Source organism: Gossypium raimondii, chromosome 8, assembly GCF_025698545.1.
Source record: "Gossypium raimondii isolate GPD5lz chromosome 8, ASM2569854v1, whole genome shotgun sequence".
NCBI lineage: Eukaryota > Viridiplantae > Streptophyta > Magnoliopsida > Malvales > Malvaceae > Gossypium > Gossypium raimondii.
Window position 1 is genome coordinate 19,115,548 of NC_068572.1, and position 7,164 is coordinate 19,122,711.

Below are 7,164 nucleotides of genomic sequence, written 5' to 3' on the forward strand. Positions count from 1 at the left end.
GCAGTGGCAATTACAAGAATGATGACGTGACTATCAATAAGTAAATGAACAGATAAACAACTAAGTATGTTATGGAAAAAGATAAGGGTTACGTGATGTTGAGTGGGAAAGTCGGGCTTACTAAGAATCTACTTCTCATGTCAGTAATGCCTTAGCAAAATCATCCTTAACCTACTGATCAGAAGAGTTCTGAACTGGCATTCTTCTTTCGAGAGCAAGAACCTCAAGTTACCTCACCTGTGTCTATAGGCCTTTAATATGATATGCTACACTGTTTCCTTCTGTATGAACGCTTCTCTATGTCTAGAGTCTACTACAAGTATCTGTCGAGTACTTGGTCATATCATTCAACCACGGTCTAATTATGTTTAGGGATTTAGATTAATTTAAGGGTGTACTGCATAGTCGACTATGTCCAGGGATTGCTCACATACATTTTAAAGAATAAAACAATTGAATGAAGCAATAACATAGTTTAGATTTATACCGTAGCCATTACAGACAGTCAAAGTTTCATAAAAGTAATCCAAACCCTATGAGATTTAGCTCATAGGTTGACAAATAAAATTCAAATCAAACATCTTTTTCATCACTATAATTCACGAAGGAACATATAAGAAATAATGGAAGAACCTCGGGAAGACAGCGTTCGCTTGCCCAATCCACACTCCAGCTACGCAGTGTCTTGAGCAGGCTGAGAGGAACTGCCTTCGGTTTTCCTCTTTCTGTCTCTATTCAGTCGCTACCTTCTTATTTTGCCTAAGGATCTTACCTTTCGTTCACTCTCTCTAAGGTTTTCTCATTTTTTCTTCTTTTTTGTTTCTTTTCTTTTTCAAAGATAATTCCCAATAGCCCAAGATTTATCTTTTCCACTTTTCTAGGTAGATTTATCTGGTACAAGTAGAGTTAGGCTGAAATTGATATGCACTTAATGTTGATTGGACACCTTCCTAGCATTGCCACAGCATACGAGCTGGCAATCTGACAGCGCTTTTGCCTCAAAAAAACTTCACTCCTTTATTTCTTATTCCTCACCCTGTACCTGACGATACCACAAAACACAACGCTTCCATAAGAAACTAATAGTACCTAATATTTAAACGCAACCCAAGTTCTAATGCAATGCTGAAAATACTAATGAAATATCCTAAAATGCAACTAGATGTACTTAAGTATAGGCAATTAACTAGGTCCAAATGCATAAAACTTATGCTGAGAATGTCGTCTAATTGGTTTAGGATTGATTGAGAGCGGCATCTGATCGAAATAAAACTTATGCTGACATAAGGTGAAAAGATATAAATTTATAAGTTGGGGACCAAGTTTTCCTGAAAGTATCAACGTGGAAAAAAGTACTAAGATTTGGACACAAGGCAAAGTTGAGCCTGAGGTTTATTGGGCCCTACAAGGTAACTAAGAGGGTTGGACTAGTGAATTACCAGTTAGAGCTACCTTTGGAATTGGAACGTATTCATGACAAGTTACACATTTCTATGATTGAGACATTATTGTTCAGATCCATCTCATGTGATTCAAATCAAAGAGGTTAAAGTGAGACCAAATTTGTCTTATGAGGACGAGCCAATTAAGATTTTAGATCGTGAGGTCAATATGTTTAGCAAAAAGTAGATCCCTCTAGTAAAATTCTTATAGTGGAATCATGGAGCTAAGGAAGCCACTTGGGAAATCGAAGATTCGATACAGCGTCTGTATCCCCACCTATTCGGATCATGTAAATTTCGATGATGAAATTTATTTTAAAGAAGGTAGAGTTGTCACACCCCATACTTTTTAATTGAATTCGTTAATGCATGACCAAGCAATTAAGGTGGCTTAGTGGTAAGAACTTAATTATTTTCCTAAACGTCCAAATATCAAATTCCCACTTCCTCATATTTTTAATTAAATTTTGACAACTTTAAGTTGGGCCAATGATGTCCATGAAACCAACTCGAAATCTGGCTAAGGCAAGTGCACCTATCAATTAATAGTATAGCTACGGTGAGCAAAGATATCGTTCCCATGAAGACTAAAATTATTAGTAATTACCATCTTTCTATTATTTAACCGATAAATTTTAATGATTGATTAAAAACTAAATTAATTAATTATGAATACATCAAATAACAAATCGGGAAAATAAATGATTAACAACCAAGAAGGGAAACAATACCCGAGATAGAATTCACCTAGACTTCATCTGTCACTATTAATCTAAATTACACAATTTCTTCACTTAGTATCTTGATCCGTAGAAATCTTTAAATTATTCTAATATCTCTCTTCAAGAATAATAACAACCTATTCCAGTAGATTTATGTCCTTCTATTTCTAGGATTGCATGCAACTCCACTCAATTACATTAGATCTACTCTTAAGCAAGGTCTATTCCTCCTTTGATTTAAGCACATCAAACATGGATCAATAGTCTAGAAATATTAAACCAAGAATTAAGCACACATAATTAAGAACAAGATTTAAGTATTTGTTATGTAAAATAAAAATCAAACGACAGAATTAATCATAAGATCCATATCCCCAAGGTATTTAGAAAATTAGTTCATGCTTGAAAATAAAAACATCCTAAAGACATTATATTTGAAAGAAAGAAATGAATCAATGGTGTTTTTCGAGTTGTTTTCTTGAGTATTTTGGGACGAATCACTCTTATCTTCTTATTTATTTTCTATATATAGGTCTCAGAATGCCCGAAAAACCCTAAAAATCATGTTTTTCTATTTTTCGGAGTGCAATTTACAAAAATGACACGTTCTGCCACACGGCTGTGTGGCAGTTCGTGTGGCTCACACAACCATGTGTCCAAGTCGTGCGGCTCCTGTAACTTGCTACGATTTTTTGGTTTTCGCTCGTTTCTTGATCCTTTTGCTACCAAATTCTCTCCTAAGTATAAAAATATGAGTCTAAAGGATTATGACCATAAAATTCACCATTTATATCAAACAATAACCCATAAACGCATTAAGGGCCAGTTCTTCATTGCTTTTGAGAAGTGCTTTTGAAAAATTTGAGTGTTTGGTATTGCTGTCAAAAAGTGTTTTTGAAGAATAAAATGTCCATTTTAGACATGATATTATAAAGTAACAAATATGTATTTAAATAATGTTCAAATTAGTTAATATTATGATATTTTAGCAAAAATATAAAAAATAATTTATTATAACTTATTGTTAATATTTTAATTTATAATATTAATTTTAAATATTTATAAGTAATTAATATTAATTATTTATAAAATTTAATTATAATATATAAACTATATTTAAATATTTAAATATAAAATTAAATATTTGTAATAAGATATTGACACAATTGTATTATTATAATAATAATTTTTATTTTTGATTAATGCTTTTAACACATTTGTATTATTTTATTTTAAAATGTATTTGAATATATAACTCATATTATAAATAAACATAACATAGAAAACATAAACCTAACAAATTAAAATATTACATATATTTAGATTAAAGTTTTAAAAGAATAATATTTATATACCAAATATAAATACTAAAAGTTTTAGAATGGCATTTACAATGATTTCATCTCCAAACAAATTAAAGAGGGGCATTAGCAAACGAATAGCATATATGCAAGTCAAAGCCAGACTGTTATAAAAATAATAAGAACCTGTCTAGTTATTTGCAAAGCAATGACAAATTTGAACGCTCATAGTTTATGTCAAGTGATGCAAAATAAAGTTTCTCCCTAAATACTAAGAGAAAGAAATATAGAAAAGCCACAAACAAATATATATCCATAAAAGTAGATACATTAAATAACAAATGAGATAACAAAACAGTACCAAATTTATTTATGTTTCAAAACCGAGTTGAAGCTCAAAAATCTCAGCAATCTGACAGTCATATTCTTGACTTTTTATTAATTTCTTTCTATTTAATTTCCTTCTTTGACATTACATAACATGATGAATGAATCATCTTACAAACACCGAATTTAGTATTTCTGGAAGAACTAACTGCCTGCTTTGAAGTTTCTTATTTATTCCTACCTCAAAATCCAATTCCCTCAACCAAGAAAAAGGGGGAGGGGGGGTTGTTCTACCACCTCGTTGGCCAGATAATGAAAACAACAATCTATCTGATAAATCTTCTCTACCTACCAATTAACAGATGAATGGTGCAAGATTTGTCCATCAACATACTCAGTTTTTAGCAGAGAAAAGTGAGGAACTTGATTGTGATACATGGCACTTCTATTCATCCAGGAGAAGTTCCTGAAAAATTTTAAATGCATTTAGGCCAACATTTTAGGCCAACATTTCAGAATATATGTGAAGGAAACTAACTAGTAAAACAAAAAACAGATCTACATAGTTTAAAACTCCAAGTAGATCCTTACTCTCCCAATTCATCTTCATGATGCAAGAAAGTCATCACAACCCCCATACATGTGCATCCTGCAGCATTAGCCTGTTTCGGTTAATAGCTCAGTCAGGAATCTCAAGCTCAAATGCACCTGACATTCTAGGCGTGAGAAGCAAGCATGCAACTGTGAGAACATTTAGGAGAAATTAGTTCCTTTCTTAACATCAAAAGTTCAGAACCATAAGCCCTAGTCACTCAAATAACTTTCCAATACGATTCACCATAAAATCCAAATACAAAGCACATACATCAAGCAAAACCATTTGAAAAAAAAAGGAAAAGCTTCAGTGCAAGGGTAAATACTAGAATTACAAGTAACAAGATGAAGCAACGAACCTCTGATGTTTAGCAACCAGTACAGTATTTGAGAAAGAGAAGTATCATTGCTGTCCCATGGTCAACAATAAACTTTTCTGTGAAAGAGTAATGCAAAATAAATAATCAAACATAGTAAAACATCAATCTTACAAAGTACAACATATATATATAATATAATTGCATAGATCCAGTGAGATATTATACCATGCCAAAATTTGCAACCAGCCTTCAAGGACACATGGATCAAAGTCGTATAGGTAATATTATCTAATGCCAGTCCTTCACTATTCATATTATCACATAATCTAAAAGCATCATCCGCCCTCCCTTCTTTACATATCCCGTTCATGAAGGCATTGTAAGTAACGGCATCAGGGGCATCAGAGGCAATTCCAAAGAACAAGGAAAGCTTCAAAAGAAAAAACAACTAACCCAGTTTCAAAGCTCAATGAGTAAAGCATAAGGCCCTACAAGCAATACAACTAAAATAAGTAAAGGGTTTCTATGTCACTTTACAGCACTAATATTGCTGGCAATTTATGTTTTCAACAAGATAACAGAAGGAAGCACAGGAAAGTTTTTAACAAAGGAAACACTCCTATTGCACAAGATTTATTTCTTCAGCAAGTCATTAAAATTCAAGGGTAACAAATGAAGATACAAGGGAGAAGGAATTTGAGATTTGATAAGATAGATTCTAGAGCTCCAAAACATTTTAAGAAAAGAAAGCTACTGGAGTTCTCAAGAAAATGCAAAAATAGACGATGCTGATATAATGGTATTGAAAAATACTTACAAGAATTGGGGAGCACATGTTTTACACCCTAAGAACAAAATAGACAGGATCACATTAAAAAATTAATGTTTTCAACAAGAAAAATTGCAAAATGATAGAGGAACTAGGCAAATAATTACTCACTGAGATGGACTTTGACTTCAAGCTGACTCCTTTACGACCAGTGCAAGTGCCTCCAAGATGATTGAGCCATGGATCAGATATATTGCAAATTCATTAGGACATGCATATCTCTAGAAAAGGTCAAAAGAATTTTAAAAAGTACATCTATAACAAAACGCAACAAAAAAATATCAATATAATCACAACACATAGGCAGCACATAAAATTACCAAGGCACCACAAAAGCATACATAGGATACAAAAAGGTTGGCTGGAAGCAAAGTATAGAATATTAGTGACCAAACTACATCTCTCTAACAAAACCAAAGAATCAATATAATCAATTTTAGGGCGTCAAAAATAGCTCCAAATAAACAAACCAAGGTACCTTCTCCTGGGTGCCTTTTAAGCTTTTAAGCACTGGAGGATTCCCTCAAAGCAGTAGCAGCTATCCTGAATGAAAAATCAAATTAGACTTCCCAGAGCTCAAACCATTCTGATAAGATAGAAAAACAAAAGCAAAGCAGAGCAAAGCAGCAGAGGCACAAAGCAGTAAAGCAAAAGAGGCACAAAAGCCAAAAATTTCCCTCTTTCAAAGCTATTTTTTTACTTACCTACAGAAAATGAACTAATTAAAGAGAAGAAAAAGAAAAGAAACTCTCACCTGCGGAAGAGGAACAAAGAACAGGAAAGATCTTTGAAAGCCGACAATGTGAAAAAAAATGGGTATACAGCTCCAAAGAACCAACAGAGGGGAAAGAACGTTTGTGGGAGAAGACAGGTTAATTTGGTCAATTATCAGCCAAAAGCACTTCAAGCTGAAGAAAAGGAGAAATTTTTAGCTTCTTCATCTGGAGAAAAGCCCTTTTCTGATGGTGAAGTTTTTACGTGAAAGGAGGCCGTTCTTCATTCCTTTTAAGATAAAGGACTTTTTATTGAAAATGTCCTTCTAAAACGTGCAGAAGAACGGGCCCTAAGAACGAGATAAAAACATGTTACTTTTAGCACCTACCAAATATCCTCACACTTAAGCGTTTGCTTGTCCTCAAGCAAAATCCTCAACCCACATTCAAGTGAGCTTCCATCAATTTATTATTCTCACCAATAATGTCTTATGATAATTTACAATTATTCATGCATTGGAAATTCATACTAAAACAACACTAAACAAAACAAGTAATCTAAGTAGATAAGTTATAGCGTTAAAAATATTAGACATCTCACCTATGTCAAAAATTAATTGAAATTAAAAATCACAAGAAATAACATCATCACTAAAGATTCAGTCAAAACAGTTAAAGTGTTTAAGGTTCAAATAATGTGCACTCAACAATCAAACAAGAAATGTTATTACCATAGGTTTGCTTGAAAATCAAATCTCCACCACTATAAATGAGATGACATATCAATCAAGATGTCTTTACAAGGTTGTAATGGGGCATACGTTAAGGGTATGAAAAATGTCAGAAAATTTGATTATAATCGAGAGTCGAGTTGATAAGTTACCAAACTAGAACAAAACTAGTTGCTGAATTAAAA

At 32.8% G+C, this 7,164-nt stretch overlaps 1 long non-coding RNA gene across 1 annotated transcript; it reads right to left on the reverse strand.

Moving 5' to 3' along the window:
* Positions 1 to 3,897: 3,897 nt before the first annotated feature.
* Positions 3,898 to 6,250, reverse strand: LOC105790969 (uncharacterized). Its single transcript, XR_001132688.2, has 7 exons — positions 6,014 to 6,250; positions 5,647 to 5,696; positions 5,524 to 5,551; positions 4,932 to 5,136; positions 4,746 to 4,822; positions 4,384 to 4,533; positions 3,898 to 4,258 (listed from the first exon to the last, which is right to left on the reverse strand). It is a non-coding gene; the product is annotated as an uncharacterized LOC105790969 (long non-coding RNA).
* Between the last annotated feature and the right edge of the window lie 914 nt (positions 6,251 to 7,164).